Below are 16331 nucleotides of genomic sequence, written 5' to 3' on the forward strand. Positions count from 1 at the left end.
GTGACTTACATGTTCAATAGAGGAGTATAAAAACCATCCAGCATTGGTATTTATTAATTTCTTAGTTTGAACAACTTTAAAATTAAGTAAACACAACAAAATTTGAAGTTTAGGTTAATAGTGATATTTACTCACCTCTTTCAGGGCAATCGGTTCCGTATATCTTTTTTTTAATTATAAAATATAGTATAAGATTGAAATGTTGACACACACACGTTGAAATGAAATGTGGCAACTCATTAGATAAACTGGCTTACACATCAACACCTAATTTAATGTTTGCCATTTGGATCAGATTTCTTCCCAATATTTTAGTCAAACTCAAGAAGCTTTAAGATTTGGATTTCATGTAAAATACTTGACAAAATCCAACAGAGACATAATTAGGGGCTTGTGTTGTTGACAAAAGAAACACTCAAACACACTAGTATATGAATTAACTTTGCATTGAGTTACATCTGATTGCCTTTTTGGTTTTGTTGTGTCCAATCATTCTGCCATATGGTGTCACTCCAGTGGACTGTTTGGGTACAGAGATTAAAATCTGACAATATGGACATAAAGAGCTTAATCCTTATGTCTGTAATCCCTGATTTAACTCCATGATATGTTGTAAGGTTATGAGGAAATCAAAGGTATTATCCCTCAAACCCTTCTGTTATTTAAATGCTCAATCTCTGCAGCTGTAAACACAGTTTCATAGGGTATACACATAGCAGCCCTTGTTTTTTTTTTTGTCAAATTGTCTTCATCTGTGTTTTTTTGTTTTCTAGCAGGGTTATGCAAAAACAACAGGATGGATTATGACACAGCACAAAAACCTATTGGAAGGATGTTGTATGGGTCAGGGAGCAACCCATTAAATTTTGGTGCAGATTCAGATTAGGGGAATAAGAGACTGATATCTTATTGTGTGAAATCCAGTGCAGCTTGCTTGAATTTAAGGGGACTATTGGGCCTTGGCGGAGTGAAATATCATATTTCATTCATCAGACTTTTAAACAACATGCTAAGAGTCCCGTTCATCTATGGAAGGCTTGAACTCTGTGACTCTGTTCGAGTAGAAATACAATTCCCCCTACCAAGGACATTATGTTTTCACTGCAGTTTGTCTGTCTGTCTGTCTGTCAGCAGGACTGCGCAAAAACATCTCGACCGATTTTCTTAAAACTCAGTGAAAGAGTGGGGTGAGGGTCAAAGGTGCTAGGGATGCATTCTGACTGCCCTTTAAGTAAAGAAAATGTTGTTTGCAGCTTTATGAACAGTGCAACAACAGACTGTTAACAGTTGATTTTACAGATCCTACGCCACACTGCCTATGAACTGTTTGTTTTTAAACACAGCTGCATTTAACTAATCTAGTGTTTGAGTTACCCAACAAATTGATATCTTAGAGATATTACAGAAATTTAGAATAGTGGTTGTAAAACGCAGAGACAGAAAGTTTACCAATGGTGTAAAAACTATAAGTGAAATGTGAGTACACTTGTACTCATTATTAAACACAAAGACGAGAATGAGACCTATAAATATCCCACATGGGACATATTGTGAGGAACACTCACAGGTTGTGAGCATCCAGGCGTTATCAAATACACTAGAGCTTAGAGTATATCCAAGAGTAACTAGAGACACAAGAGGAATTGGAAAGCAGTTTTATATTCTTTATATCAAGCTTTATATTCTAGAGTTTCAAAAGGACAGTTAATTAAACTATTTATGGGTGTTGTACTCTTTACTTTCATTTATGTGGTTGAAGTTTGCAGCAGCTCATAATATATATATATATATATGAGTATATAGTTCAAAACAACGCCAGTGTTCAGTGGGGAATAATAGTTTCAATTAATCGCAATTACAAAGGGTTGGATTCCCCAAGGAAAACCTTATGGTTCTTATTAGAAATGCTTCCAAGTACTTTGGTTATATTAGAAGTACCCAGTAAAATAGATATATCATAATGTCTTTAAGATGACCAATGATGGTAGGTTCATCATAATCTATGGCTTATAAGGAATATGAGGGTTTTGCTGCCTGGGTCAGACTCCTGAATAATTCAAACCACCTTATACGATAGCAATGAGGGAACAGCCTTTAACGTGCATCCTGAGACCCTCATTTTATTAGATCATCTTTGAATTCTTCTCTCTGACCATTAATTCTGAGCAGAATGTGAGACAATGTCACAATTCAAGTTTAATGAGTCGACATGTCTGCAGAATGAAGAAATGGAGAAACCGTGTTCCCTCGGAGAGTAATTCCTCGCCATTAGAGGGTGGAAAGTGCTGTGTCTGCTTGAAAATAAGCTACGTGCCATAAGCTTTCCACTGCAGGTACTTGCACGAGAAGTGATACTCTGCTCTAAAAGCCAGATCGACAAAGAAAGTAAAGGACGAATCCACTCTTCAGTCCTCAGAGGCTGTTCATAAACTGTACAGTAGCAATCATTCAGTCTGCTGATGTCACCCATGCAGCCTTTACCTAAACATTTGTGGATGCATGTTATTGTTGAAGTCCAGCTCCTATGGTTTGGTGGTGTTTAGCCATTCACAAATACTTCCATAAGGCTTACGTTTCTACGACTATTAGCTAGTTTGTCAGGTTTGTTGATTTATGTTCATGTGACAAAGCTTTCATTTTGAAAAGTTGTGAACTTGGGTCAGAAGATTGTGTTGGTTGCTTATCAGACCTCTGAAATAACCTCTGAAATATAATAATAATGGTATGAAAAAAGAAGCATTTGAGTCAATCTTTCAAACTTATATATAAATTACATGCTTAAAAAGTAATGAAGCAAATTCAGTTTCAGTTTATGAAATAAATTGACTCTTAAATCTTCATTGCAGATAAACCGGGTAGGATGAACACAACGTCCAGCATGCAAGCAATACAAGAGTGACAGTATATTGTTAAACTGTTTGAACAGGACTCACATAATTACAAGGAATAATTCTGAAGTAGCCCCGGAGCATTACCACAGACAGTACTACTTGTAACATATTTAAAATATGTCAAAAATAGTAGAGAAAAAGTTCAAATTCAGAAAGATGAATAAACAAACAGATAGGAGTTATCAATTAATACATTTCCCTATATGGTGGTAAACACCTTTTGATGAAAGCTAATCCTTCTGTGCAGCATTATAGCTCCTACAGGACTTTTAAAATAGCCTTGACTACGAAAAGAGTTCACTAAGAATTTTGATACATTTGGGAGTTGTCCCAGTCTAGCTCAATTTGGGCTACAATCCTTATCGCATCCTAACAACTGTTTTGAGGTGATTTTCCTTAAATTCTTTAAAATACTATTGGTGGAATATAAGAAACTTACTAAGAAATGGTTAAAGACAGAAATACCTGGTGTTGATGGATGTATTGACCTGGTGTTCAGTATGTATACAATAGAGAGAGAATTACTTTTAACTCTATAGAACCCAGAAAAATACACTTGTTGAGAACTGGCAGAAGTTGATTTTTTTATATCTCAACTTTCAGACTGGACTTTGTGTTAACATGAACCAGTGATATTCAGAGTAGGCTCTTGGCTCCACGCATGCATTTATTTTGTCCTCCTTACAATGTTGCCGATGTAAAGTTTTTGTTGATTGTGTCAAGTAAGTAAAGAGAACTGCACAGAATAGGTTGTGAACCATTTTACAATAAAATGCTGAGTCCAGTCAGTGGCATTATCGGTATTAAAACTAACTTTGATGTGTATAATACTTTTCCTTGTATTTAGTTGTAGTGGTTCTTATATATATGGTTCTTTTCAGGAAGTGAGAACTAACTTATTGTCTGGTAGGAACCTAGTTAACAAGCCTGAAAAACACTGTTACCGCTATTGTTTCCCATAATCACTGTGCCTCATAAGGCAGTGACCGATCGCGTGGACAGTTGCTGATTGTCCACCTTAACAGATCGACTTATTGATTCCTTTTATTGACGACTTTACATCTCACAGGTCGATGCAATCCTGTCCACACCTGACTGAGAGCACAGCCGGGTCACCCTCAGGTTTTTGGATTTAAGGAATGATTTTATAACATCTGCGATTATTGAAACAGTGCTTCATAAAGACTTTGAGAATTTTATTTTGTAGATCCAGGACATTGTTTTTTTCAGCAGTGTCATTTGACAAAGTCAGGAACTAACAAAATCTCCTTAGTTGATTGAATCATCCACAAATGACTCAAAACAAGTTTAAGTGTTATTATCTGACAATTTTAAGGTTTTGATCATTCAGATTTTTTACCTCAAATGCAGAGCAAGCTAAAGTTATCAACTTAATACAAACTACTGGAACAAACATTTCTGTTTAAAATAGTTTAAAGGGACAATTCACTCATTATCTACTCATCACTATGCTGATTGAGGTCCCAATTTCCTGAGGTGTCTTTTTTACATTTGCTCTTGGAACAGCCAGTATTGTTAACATCTTTCTTGGGGAAAAAAGTGGATCGAAGACTTCACCAGCAGCAACTTGCATAATACTGAAGATGAAAGAGGATCCACTACTTTCTGTAAAGCCTCAGGACATTGACCATGGATCCTATATATTACTGGAATTATCAAACAAATTAATGTCACTTAATGGTAATGTAATAGTCACTGTTTCAATTAAAATATAGTGCATATTTTCACAATATATTGGACGAGGATGTGGCACTCTAATCATACGTTAAACTTTACAAGGCATGTTCTGCCTTAAAGCTTAATAAACTTTTTTTATTTACTTTTCATAACAAAATCACTGAATCACCTCAAGACATTAAGCTGCAGCAGCTTTTCATAATTTGATGCACAATTTCATCTCATGGAGACTGTGATGTTGCACTGACCAGAGATCTGGGCGACAAGAGGCTGCTCGACTGTCATTCATACAGCAATGGCAGGCCTAACCTCTGTGAGTTTGACTCTTCTGGTCCGTAACTGTCTAACATGGGGTGGCAGCGTTGCTTAGTAACCACAGCACATGACTGACCTTATCGGTGCGGTCATAAAAATGTATGAAGTCCTTTTATTCATTTTCTCTTCTCCGCTGTGCTCTCTCTCCCTCTCTCTCTCTCTCTCTCTCACACACACATAAACACACAGCAATCCACACACAGTTCTGATGAACACATCCTAAATGTATTGTCCTTGCGTGTGTGTGTGTGTGTGTGTGTGAGAGAGAGAGAGTGAGAACAGCAGGGAGGTAATGAAGGGCCATACCTGACACATGCCACACACTACATCAAGCAGCATGAAGAGGGAGAGGTGGGGGGGCCATGCAGTAACAGGAAAATCAGCACTCACAACCCACACAGGAAATGTGCACATGATGCAAGTGTGAGAACTGCTTCACTTTCACTAGAAATATTTCTATTATGCCCGTGAAGAAAAAAAAAAACATGCAGCAGATGCAGATTTAAAAAATATAACGATATTTGGATTATATGTTGTGTAACCTAATTAGGGGTGCTTTCTGTATCACATCACCGTGATCTACTTAGTTGATGTAAATTTGTCTAGTTTACAGTGTCTTAATCTGGGTTTGAGCCTCTGAACATATTTATGGAACGGTTAAAGTATGTGTGTGGGGTTTTCAAGGCTTCTACAAACCACGAGCAGCGCTGATGATCCCCACACAGGACGTTAAGCAATACGTCTGTCAGCTCATTGACACAGTATCACAGAGACGCGCTTCCTCGCAAAGTGCTGCTCTGTTGTTTCCACGGGGAGCACAGATGTTAGCCTCGCTGTCGCCCTGACAACATCTGCACAGCTGTGCTGTCGTCTGCCACGCACAGGCAGGACTGCCGCAACCAGCTCTTGCACTGGTGACAGCCGGGGGCAGGTCGGGGCAGATGGTGGGAAGGGGTGTCAGGAAAGTGACACGGGGTGGAGCGGGTCGCAGGTAGAGAGTGGGGCTCCCATCTGGCCTCAGTGCTGGCACTCTGCCCTGGGGCATCTTCGGCATTTACTCGACAGAAAGCCTGTCAGGAGTTGGAAGTCACCTTGTGCAAAACATTGTAATCTCTGGGCAGTTTCACTGGAGTTGGGGAGGGTGTGTGGGGAGTTGGAAATCAAACATTGCAGTCTGCATTAATTTGAACAGACAGTGGAAAAGAGCGGTTACTGACTAATTAATCCCAAGGCAATGGCTTGTTCAACTTTTTTGCCTGATTCTTTTCAGTTTATATGTTGCAATCAGCAACCGCAAGGTTAATTAACTGTGTTTGGTCAAACACTCGGGCGAAGCAAAAGAAGTTTGAAATGTGGTTTATCACGTCAGGTGGAGCTGGCATTGCTAAGATTTAAGGAGCAATTATAATCATGTTTAGTTGGTGAAAGTGGCTTTTATTATTCTTATAAAAGCATGAGGACAATGTGCAGAGCAGCATGTGCAAAGCAATGATTGTTCTTTCTCTCATGTTTCTCCTAATATCTCTTTTTTACTTTAAAATGCTGCATAAAAGATCCTTGGGACACAATGTGGGAATATGCCTGTTCAACAAGAGTTTTGTAGCACTTGTGTTGCATGATGACAGAGCTGGTGACTGCACTGATAATAATACTTTTTGGGATTTCTCATTAATTTGAAGCCCAATTCAGGGACTAATTAAGTTAACTGACCTGAAAAGCATTTTGTTACTCAAATATCATATATTTATTCCTGCAAGGTATGGTTACCTTTGACTTGCAACTAACATTTTCTTTTCTTAAGAAAATAAAAGAAAATAAAAGACCTATGTAGAGACATTTATTCATATTAGAGGAAGCAGATATTGTGTCAAAAATTATTCAGGAAATGTATCAACATCAATGAAGTGCTTTAAGTTATTAGACAATGAGCAGTGGAAAAGAAGTTTTCCTTTTGGGGCTGTAATATTTAAATGAATCAAACCTTAAGTAACTCTTGTACTGTGGCCCTGAAGTTGAAATCATAGTGGCCAATCACAAAACACAACAGAAAATAGTGACAAGCCATGTTGATAGCCTTTTACATTTTAAGTTGATGCTTCCCAATGCTGTAGAGCTACAGCAATTGGTCATTTAATCAATCAGTTGAAAGAGGGGAAATTAACTACTTTCATCCACTTTATCAAGACAAAATCTTGATAAATCTTGTTTTATTCATATAAAAAGGAAAAACAAGTGAAACGTAAGGATTTGACGCTGATCTCTGTCATTTTAAATATCTAACCACCTTAAAGGTTTAAAAAACTAAGTCTGAAAACATCACAACACGCATTTTTACTTTCACCAAGTATGTGAATTTCACCATTTTACTGCTAAAGTTAACTTATAGAAACTTGTAAAATATGTTTTAAGAAATTCTCACAAAATAATCAGAGGTCATGAAATTTCAAACTAACAAACAGATAATAATGATGTTTCTTGAGCTGCTGAAGAGGCCGTGTAACGCCTCAACAGAAAGTCAATTTCACTAGCAACACATTCAAAGATTCATATTATCATTAATAACAAGCTGTGGGGTTATTATTCAGCTCTCTTGCTTTCCAGGTCTTTAACAGTCAACACACTGTTCAGCACTGAGTAAAGACTCAAGGTGCAGACCTCCAAAGATGAAGCCTGAGACACGAGCGTCAGACTGAGCAATCGTGCAGATCACAATGACTGTTGACTGCAGCATGGGACGTCGCTCAGAGGGGGCTCTGGGTATGACCTGGACTGGCTGTCCGGGGCACAGAGCCAGCGCAGAAGAAAAGCGCTTTACGGAAGGAGCATGTGGTCAGGTCATCTCTTCTCCTTTTCTCCTCCCCTTCTTCACAGCTCAGCTCCCCCCTTTAATCCCAGCCTGACGCTCCCACCCTCCCTCCCTTCCTGCCTTCCTCCCTCCACCTCCTCACCTCACCCCCCTCCCCTGTATCCCGCATATCGCTAGGCAATACCAACAGATGCCCTGTGTCTAAGACAGGCATTATGTTCTTAGAGGATGTCCTGGTAATTCTGGTTTTTGCCAGGCTGCTGATTATTACCGTGTTGTTTAGAAATGATACGAATGGGAGGCAGAGCTGAGGACAACAGGTAGCAATATCTGCTGGCTGTGTCATGTGGTGCTGCAGTCTATGCAAAACAAGACCTTCAATACCCAGAGGGGACATATGTCTGTTTGTAGTATATAACAAAGTGATGGGTTTAACATTCACAGAATAAACAGATATATGTGATACACAGACATACAGATATCCTGTCATCGTAGTTAATAGTAATGGTGTCAGTGTAATCCAGGGGATAACTAAATGGTATTCAGGGATATCTAAATGAGAGTGTGCCAACAGCAGCATTTAGTGCTGTATTTTATAACATGTTACTCATCAAGAATTTAAAACCGGAGGAGCAGGACTTCGTTGGCTATAAGAAAATGTGTCAATCACGGGGACTCTGGGAGAAAGTGGTTTGTCAGACCCTGAGGGGGCCACACTGACCTAAATACCAAATTGTCAACAGAAATCCTACACTGACCAACTAAAGAGAACACGGGGGAAACAAACGTTCAACTCTGCAAAAACACTTCAAATACCTCATCTGGGAACCCGCATCTCCGAAGGCTGTTTTAATGTTTCATAGGACAAATTCATGGCCGTGACCGGTGAGACATGAACCACAGCAGTAAACAAACTAATGCTGATGCTTCCTGTGCGCAAAATACCTGTTCATCCTCAGTAACTAGCTGGCTCACTGCTGTAAATCCCTCTGTTATTCCTATTGTTTTCTTGTCTGAGGGGTTTAGACAGATGTTTTTGCCTTATGTTTTTTTCCGTATGTTTCTTTACATGAAGGGAGAAAAGAGATTGCTAAGATTAGAGTTTAACCCTTCCAGTAAAGAGGATTTCTCAACATTCAGCTCGTCAGAGGAGCCGCATTCATGGACTGGGTCACTGCATGAGGACTGATGCCACCATGTGGTCAGGAGTGGTGGAGTCCAAAGGAAATCCTGCAGTATTATGTTTGTTGTTGTTACAGTTTTAATAATCTTCCATAATCTTTGGAAAGCTTATCCTAAGATCAAGAACTCATTTTCTTTGTTATGATGTTATTCCATTACACTGTGACAATCTGATGATGACACTATTTTTAATTCTTAAATCTCGTCTCAGCTAAAATAAACTTTACAAGGTTATGATGCTGTGATTAGAGTTAAGATATAACTATGCAACCAGAGCGTATTAATATACACAAGACCATCATGCAATGGGACCAAAGAGTACTCAGTAGTTATTACTAAATTATACGTGAGCACTACAGTTACAATAAAAACTAAATGTTCAACGCTGCATGTGTTAGTGTTAGAGATGTAACATTGAGGAGGTATTAATCTAACTGTGTCAGAGAAAATCTTCACACAAGAGAAGTTGAAAAGGAAGAAGTTGATTATTGCACAATTGTCAAAATAATTGGTGAATCATTTTCTACTGATTAACTGATCTCTATTCAATTACACAGCAATGTAAAAAGTCATTCAAATAAAATTTACTTCATTCAGCAACATTACATTTGGACTTAAATACATTATCAAATCATTAGTATAAGAATATGTTGCTCTTAGTATTTAATTTTACTTCTATCACTGGTAATGAAGTCAATATGTTTGAATTCACGATGATTGGTAAATGCAGTAATGGTGAATACAAATATGGATACATTTGAAAGACATTTTTATTTTGTCATTTTTTAAATATAGTAATAAAGATTATAAAATACACTAATCAACCCAGATGTTACACACAGGAACTGATCAATGGGTTTTTTGGTTACATATTGGTGTATTTCTTTACCTAATCAGGTCCTGAAGAACATCCGGGATACATATTGATTACAACTAGTGACCAGTTTTAATGTTATGGCAGATCTATGATGTTATGTCATCCCTCAAAGGAGAGCTAATTGATCCACAAGTAAAAGTCATGATTTCATCTATTTAGAAATGAGATTTGCAGATTTTTGTTTTCTTCCCCCACTTCAGGCAATAATGTGGATGTTTGTAAAAATAAATGTTTTAATGACCTTTGCTCTGTGTATAAAAGCAGTGGACACAAGCACATGTGTTGTGAGCTGGCCTGCACCCGTAGCTCAATACTGGTTGACCTACAAAACCAGTGAGAGTGCTGACGTTCATCACAACCGCAGGACCCTGGTGTGTCGTAAAGACTCATGCTGATCTGAGAGTCTATGAGGCCTGACGCATGACATCGACCTCGCGAAAGAATTGGGAAGGAGGGGGGGGGGGGTAAACACATAGCTGCCCAGTAACAAGGGCTCTCTCCTCATTGGCTGCGGCTGAATGTTGCATTGATCACACTCTGTGCAAAATGACACATGGGTTTGATCCATGCACAGGCAGGATTACAGTAACATGCTCACACTCACAGCAGTGTGTGTATGCACGTGCACAGTGTGAGGCTTAGAAATGCACAAACTCATGCACCCGCTATCACCCTTGCGCACAAACAGACAAATACACACATACACGCATGTGATATTTTCACACTGACAAAGTGTTGGTGAGAACTAGGGCAGAATCACACATGTAAGCCTCTTTTTTTCTTTAAATATCCTCTGAGAATTCATTTTTCCCCCCACCTAAGATTAGCACTTAGCCCCTAGTAACAGCGCTGTCATCATGTTGTTACCCCTCACTCACCATGATTCATACTTTGTATCAACACCCTTTTCTTTCCTCTGTCATAATTAGCTGCTTTTGACAAAAAGACCATGACTAAGAACTGAAATGCCATTTTTCCAGTCAACCTCACTTTTTAACTAAAACGAGATTTGAAGTTATCTTGACCCCATGAGTCACTGAGAAATGAGTTCATAGGTAAATTCCAAGATCGGACTTTTAATAAATCATGTCTGATATCAGAGTATGTCCCGTATAGAATATTCCAATTATATAATTGTATACTGAATGATTTTAGACCAGTTCCAATATTTTTGTCCATGTCAGATAACAAAGAACTTATTTCCATTCATTTTTAAGCCACCCGTTTAGCAAATCAGAAAAGAAGCATGACAGCCAGGATCTTCATGAGTAAAGGATGGGACTCAGACAAACTGATCAGCTCTCAGTGGCTAAAGTGTGTGTACTGATCAGCAAAACTACCGAATGATGCTGCTGTAGCAATGAGTGTAGTGCAGCCCTCTGCTCAAGGAAGACAATATTTGGTCTTTAAGCTCAATTTAAATGAAATCAGAACTTGCTCTTACAGCCTGTCCTGTAGATGCTCTAGTATAATATAACCACAAAGGTTACAATAAAAACTAGAAGGGCAGTCAGAGAGCACATTCCTTTGCCAAGGAACCCATAGTCCCCTTTAAATTCACTAGATTGAGATTTTTATTCAGATCTGCACTAAATGACAAATTAATATCAGTCCCCTCAACATGCCTGCCTCTTTTAAAATCAAAATCCATGAATTCATTCAAATGAAAAAGTCCAATTTCACAATGGTAAAGAAGGTATAATTAATCCAACCCCTGATCCAGGTTTCTTCCCTGGCCCATACCACATCCTTCCTATAAGATTTGTGGTAATCTGTCCGGTAGTTTTTGCGAAACCCTACAAACCAACAGACAAGCAAACAAACAAACAAACAAACAAACAGATGAAAACATAACCTCCTTGGTGGAGGTAAAACTGATTAAATTAGTCAAGCTCATAATGATTTCAATTTAGCGTGTGACAAAGCATCAGCTGCAAACAGTTAGCTGGGTCAATATACACAAAACATCCTAAATGTGTGTACGTGCAAGAGCCCCCGCATGCCATGCATTTTGCCATGCAACTCTGCAGCTTCCCCTCGCTGCAACGGTGAGTGTGGGGATCTCGTGAAACGTCTGTTTGCTCAGCACTCTGGTGTTACCTGGTCTTCCTATGCCTCATTTGAGAGGCAACAAGAAAATAGGCAAATAGATGAAAGGTGGTCCCCACAGTGGGAGATGATGCAACAAGAGTCCTCACGCTAAGCAGGCAGCCATTCAAATGAGTGGCTAATTGTAGCATCTGTTAACCCATTGAAGAGGTGTCAGTGCGGTTTCACCGGTCTGTTAATTGGTACAAACAGGTAGCAGATGCAGGCTCTGGGATTGAGCATCTGCCAATTAGTGAGCCAACCTCCATGAGCAGTGATTAAACAGCCAAGATGATGGAGGGAGATCACAGAAGAGGAGAGGAGAGGAGTGGAGAGGGATGCTGAATAAGATATGACTGACTGTTCTCCGTCAGATCTCCTGGTGGTGTCAGAGCAATGAGTCTGTGCCAAAGAGTCGAGGCAACCATGATTCGCAACCACAACTCTTCCACTCTATGAAAACCACATTCCAGTTCTTATTTGAAAACCCTCAGTGCCCTAAAATACACCCACATTCAAAAATCTCAAATAATGTTTAAACGTTCTAAATAGCAATTTGGTAAGGATGCAGCCACTGGGTGATTATTATTGCAAAAATGCTAAGCTAAAAGAGGCCAGTTATCTCCAACAACTTAATCTGACTATTACCTGAAGATGTCAGCGCTGATGTTGCCTCTCTTAATGTTTTGTTGGCCATGTAGGATTTAACCTCTTCAGAGCTGGCTAACATTGACTGAAGCTGCTGCAGGGGATTTGGTATTTAACACTCATCAGCATTAAAGGTACAGTGTGTAGAATTTAGTGATATCTAGTTCATGTTGCAGCTGAACACCATACTGCTCCTGTCATGGAATCCAAGTGAAGCCCCTAAATTCAAATTCAACTTGAAACGGAGTCATTTGCACCATGCTTAATCCATCAGACCTCTCCTCAACCGCTTCACTCACAGCTTGTCTTGCAGCCATAAGGTCCTTTATGTCCTGCAACTTCCTTCAATTTTACACTTCTTAAGACCTTTTTAAGACCATAATGACTGAAATTTAAGATCTATGTGTGTGTGTGTGTAACAGAAATTAAGGAATATCCTAGAATTACATTTCCCTATAATTGAAGAAAAGCTGAATAAGCCTAGGAGAGAATAGCCCTACAAACGCCACGTTATCTCACAAACTACAGACAGAGACAATGGGTATCCATAATCTTTACCATTGCCGAATCTAAATGTTAAATGAATGTTAACACAATTAAGACTTATCTCATGGTAATTCAGATGTGTTAATTGTTTTTATATATTTCAACACATTTAAGACTTCTTAAAGTGAATGTGAAATTCAAAATATTGAATTTTTAGAACCCAGAGGAAACCCACAGGTACAGACTTACTCCTTACCTTCCACTGCTCTAAGATTTCCTTCTCCGAAATGATGCTGATGTGGTTCATCTCTTCTGCATGGAGCACTGCTTGGTTCTTTGTCCTGGCTGTTTTTTCATGCACAGAATGATGTAACAGTTCCATTGTTCTTCTGCAAAATGTAAAACTAAGTCAGTCTGATGGTTATTTCACAGGCAGATCATAAAGACCCACGGTCCAAGGTGTTTTCACAATAAAGGCATGAGCAAAATGTCATTGACTGACCTCCCCCCACTCTCCAGTTGATATGGTGGGATAACTAACACGCAACATTTTCACTGTAGCTTTTTTATGTTGTCATTTGGGATATGTTTTACTAAAGACACCAACAATAACAATAGCTCCGTACCATTTAGGTGTCCATTCGCCCAGCCAGTGAGCCTAACCGCTCGATTCCAGGGACCTTGAAAGAACTAAATGGAACAAAGCTGAAAATAATGTTGGCAGTTAGTAGAGAAGCAAAAAAACAACAGTGCACTAACTTGACTGTGTTAGGATGCTCTGTCAACTCACATGTTGACTCTTGAGACTTTGAGTAAGACCAAATCAGACCTGGCATATTGAAACATTGTCTAATAAAGTCTAATAATCAGGGTGGAATAATAAAGAAAACTGCAAATACAACAGTTTATTTACATTTCGTTTAGGTAAGGCTACAAGACATAGTGTACTCACTGTACTTTTGTCAATTCAGTTCATCTTGAGAAGGTATTTTTTCTACTGAGTAGCCGATGATTTGACTTAATCAGGCATCTCTTGGGTTGACTACAGTCGTGTAAGTTAAATCTGTGCTTAAGCTACTGTGAGGATTCAATGAGGTTTTCAAAGCAGGCCCAGTAAATGGAAGTTCAAAAATATCATTTGATCATGTGGAACAGCCTAAATGTGTGTGATGGGATTAAAGAGATAGTTCGGATACAGTGGCAGCAGCAGAGTCAGACACTAATAAATGTCTTGGAACAGATCTTTTTTCTGTATTTACTGCAGTCTGGCTAAATAACCGTCCTATTAGACTGACTTGGTTAAATTGTTGAGTATCTATGGGATCAAATGAAAAGAGGATGAATCTGTGTGGTGAGGGAAGGTCTACTGTGTTTAGACACACTGATGACCATCCCAGCATAGATCCAGTGCTTTATCAGAACAATCTGTGAGTGCGTCTGTGTGTGCGCACCATTTACAATTTATGGAGTGAGGACATTTTGGGAAAGTGAGGACATTTTGGCTTGTCCTCACTTTCTGACCCACCTTTAATGGACTGTTTTGGGGTTAGGGTTAGAATGAGGTTTAGGTTAGGGTTTGGCATTTAGTGGTGGTGGTTAAGGGTAAGGTAAGGGGTTAGGGAATGCATAATGTGAATGAGTGTCCTCACTAAGACAAAGTACAAACATGTGTGTGTGTGAGTGTGTGTGTGAGGACAAATATATACACAACACACGGACCAACACTCAGGTTATGATACAGACCCTTGTCTCTGTGACACCATGTAAGTGAACGTGCAGGGACACAGCAGCTGTTTCCCTGTTGGTTTGCTAGCTCGCTAACGTTCAAGCTTCACCTTAACTTTAAATGAAGAAAACGCACATGGCGGCGACAACAACACGAAGGAGCAGCAGTGAAGGGTCGTCGTGTGCTGATCTCAGACCAGCACCAGCAGCTCACCTGTTGGTTCTGAGGAGTTAGATTTGGATCAGCTTCAGTTTCCTCACGGACATCCTCCACTGTCTGACGCACAGGACGACACTGACACCTGCAGGAGAGTCACCGGTACTACCACTGAGAGATCCATTACAGTTTTTTTACAACCGCTATGACCAACACTTTTAACGCTTTTTCAAAACTCTTCACACAGTTACCACAACATCAGCCGGTGTGGGTCTATACAATTAACACAATTCTTCTTCTTTCGACACAAAATACACACATTTTAAACGTTAAGAAGGAGTTTTAACTCCTTTTACACACAAGCTCAGATGTTAACTGGTGAATTTTCAATTGCTTTCACACAGTTTGTCAAAACACAAAACCTCATGTTCAGAACTAATGGATTGAAGACTACATTGATCACAGCTGATTCCTGTCTCACCCAGCTCAGGTGCTGGGCTTTCTTCAATCACATCACCTATATTTATAGGCGTATCTTGATTAGCTTATTAGATTAGCTTTTTTATCTTCCTATTTTACAGTGATTTCTTCTGCTCCTTTTTCTTTTTGCGTATTTGACAATACAGTAATGAATGACGGCTACATTTTTTGCAGATTTTTTTTCCCTCTTTACTCTACTGTAAGTCATTTTCATTTGCAATACAGTAAAGTGTTTACTGCAAATCCTGTCATTTACTGTCTTCTTCTTTCATAAACATTCTGCAAAGCTGCTCTGCCATGGGTCGTTCACTTTTTGTACTGAGTGTTGTACAAAAAAAGGAACAAAATTCATGCCCAACAAATGAAAAATGAAGAACATCATCACAAACATTAATTTACATGTATGATCAATACAATAATCTGTTGATTGTAAAAGGAAAAGGAAAAAAGTAGATTTGACACATGCAAAGTGATTCAGTTTGTGTTATTCCATCAGTTGTCAGTGTTTTTTATGACACTGGGCTGTGACTCACTAAATGTTTCTGTTGGAAGACAACGTGTGTCAGTGCTTTGGTAGATTTGGTGAATTGTGTTAGTGTATTATTGTATTTTGGAAGTGTGTGTCTGTGTTTAGTTACACTGCGTGATTTTGAGCATGAAATTAACTGTTTGGGGAATTGTGTGTTTCAGGTGTGATGTGCATTAACAGTTTTGAAAAAGTGTTTAAGGTTCTGACAAACGGGTCATAGCGGTTGTAAAAAACTGTATTAGCATGCAAATGCAAAACAGCAAATCACAAATACTTGAGAATTTGTATCTGACTTCTCTGAAGATTCTCTACTGCCCTCTAATCTCTGACGTTTGGCATGAGGACTTGCTGACAGTGATTGCAGCTTCCTTCTAGACATGATGTGTGTTGTTGATTTGTTTTCAGTTGCAGTCGTATAGCACTGCTGGTCAGTTCTCTTCTTTGGTCCA

This window comes from Paralichthys olivaceus, chromosome 15, assembly GCF_024713975.1.
Source record: "Paralichthys olivaceus isolate ysfri-2021 chromosome 15, ASM2471397v2, whole genome shotgun sequence".
Lineage (NCBI taxonomy): Eukaryota > Metazoa > Chordata > Actinopteri > Pleuronectiformes > Paralichthyidae > Paralichthys > Paralichthys olivaceus.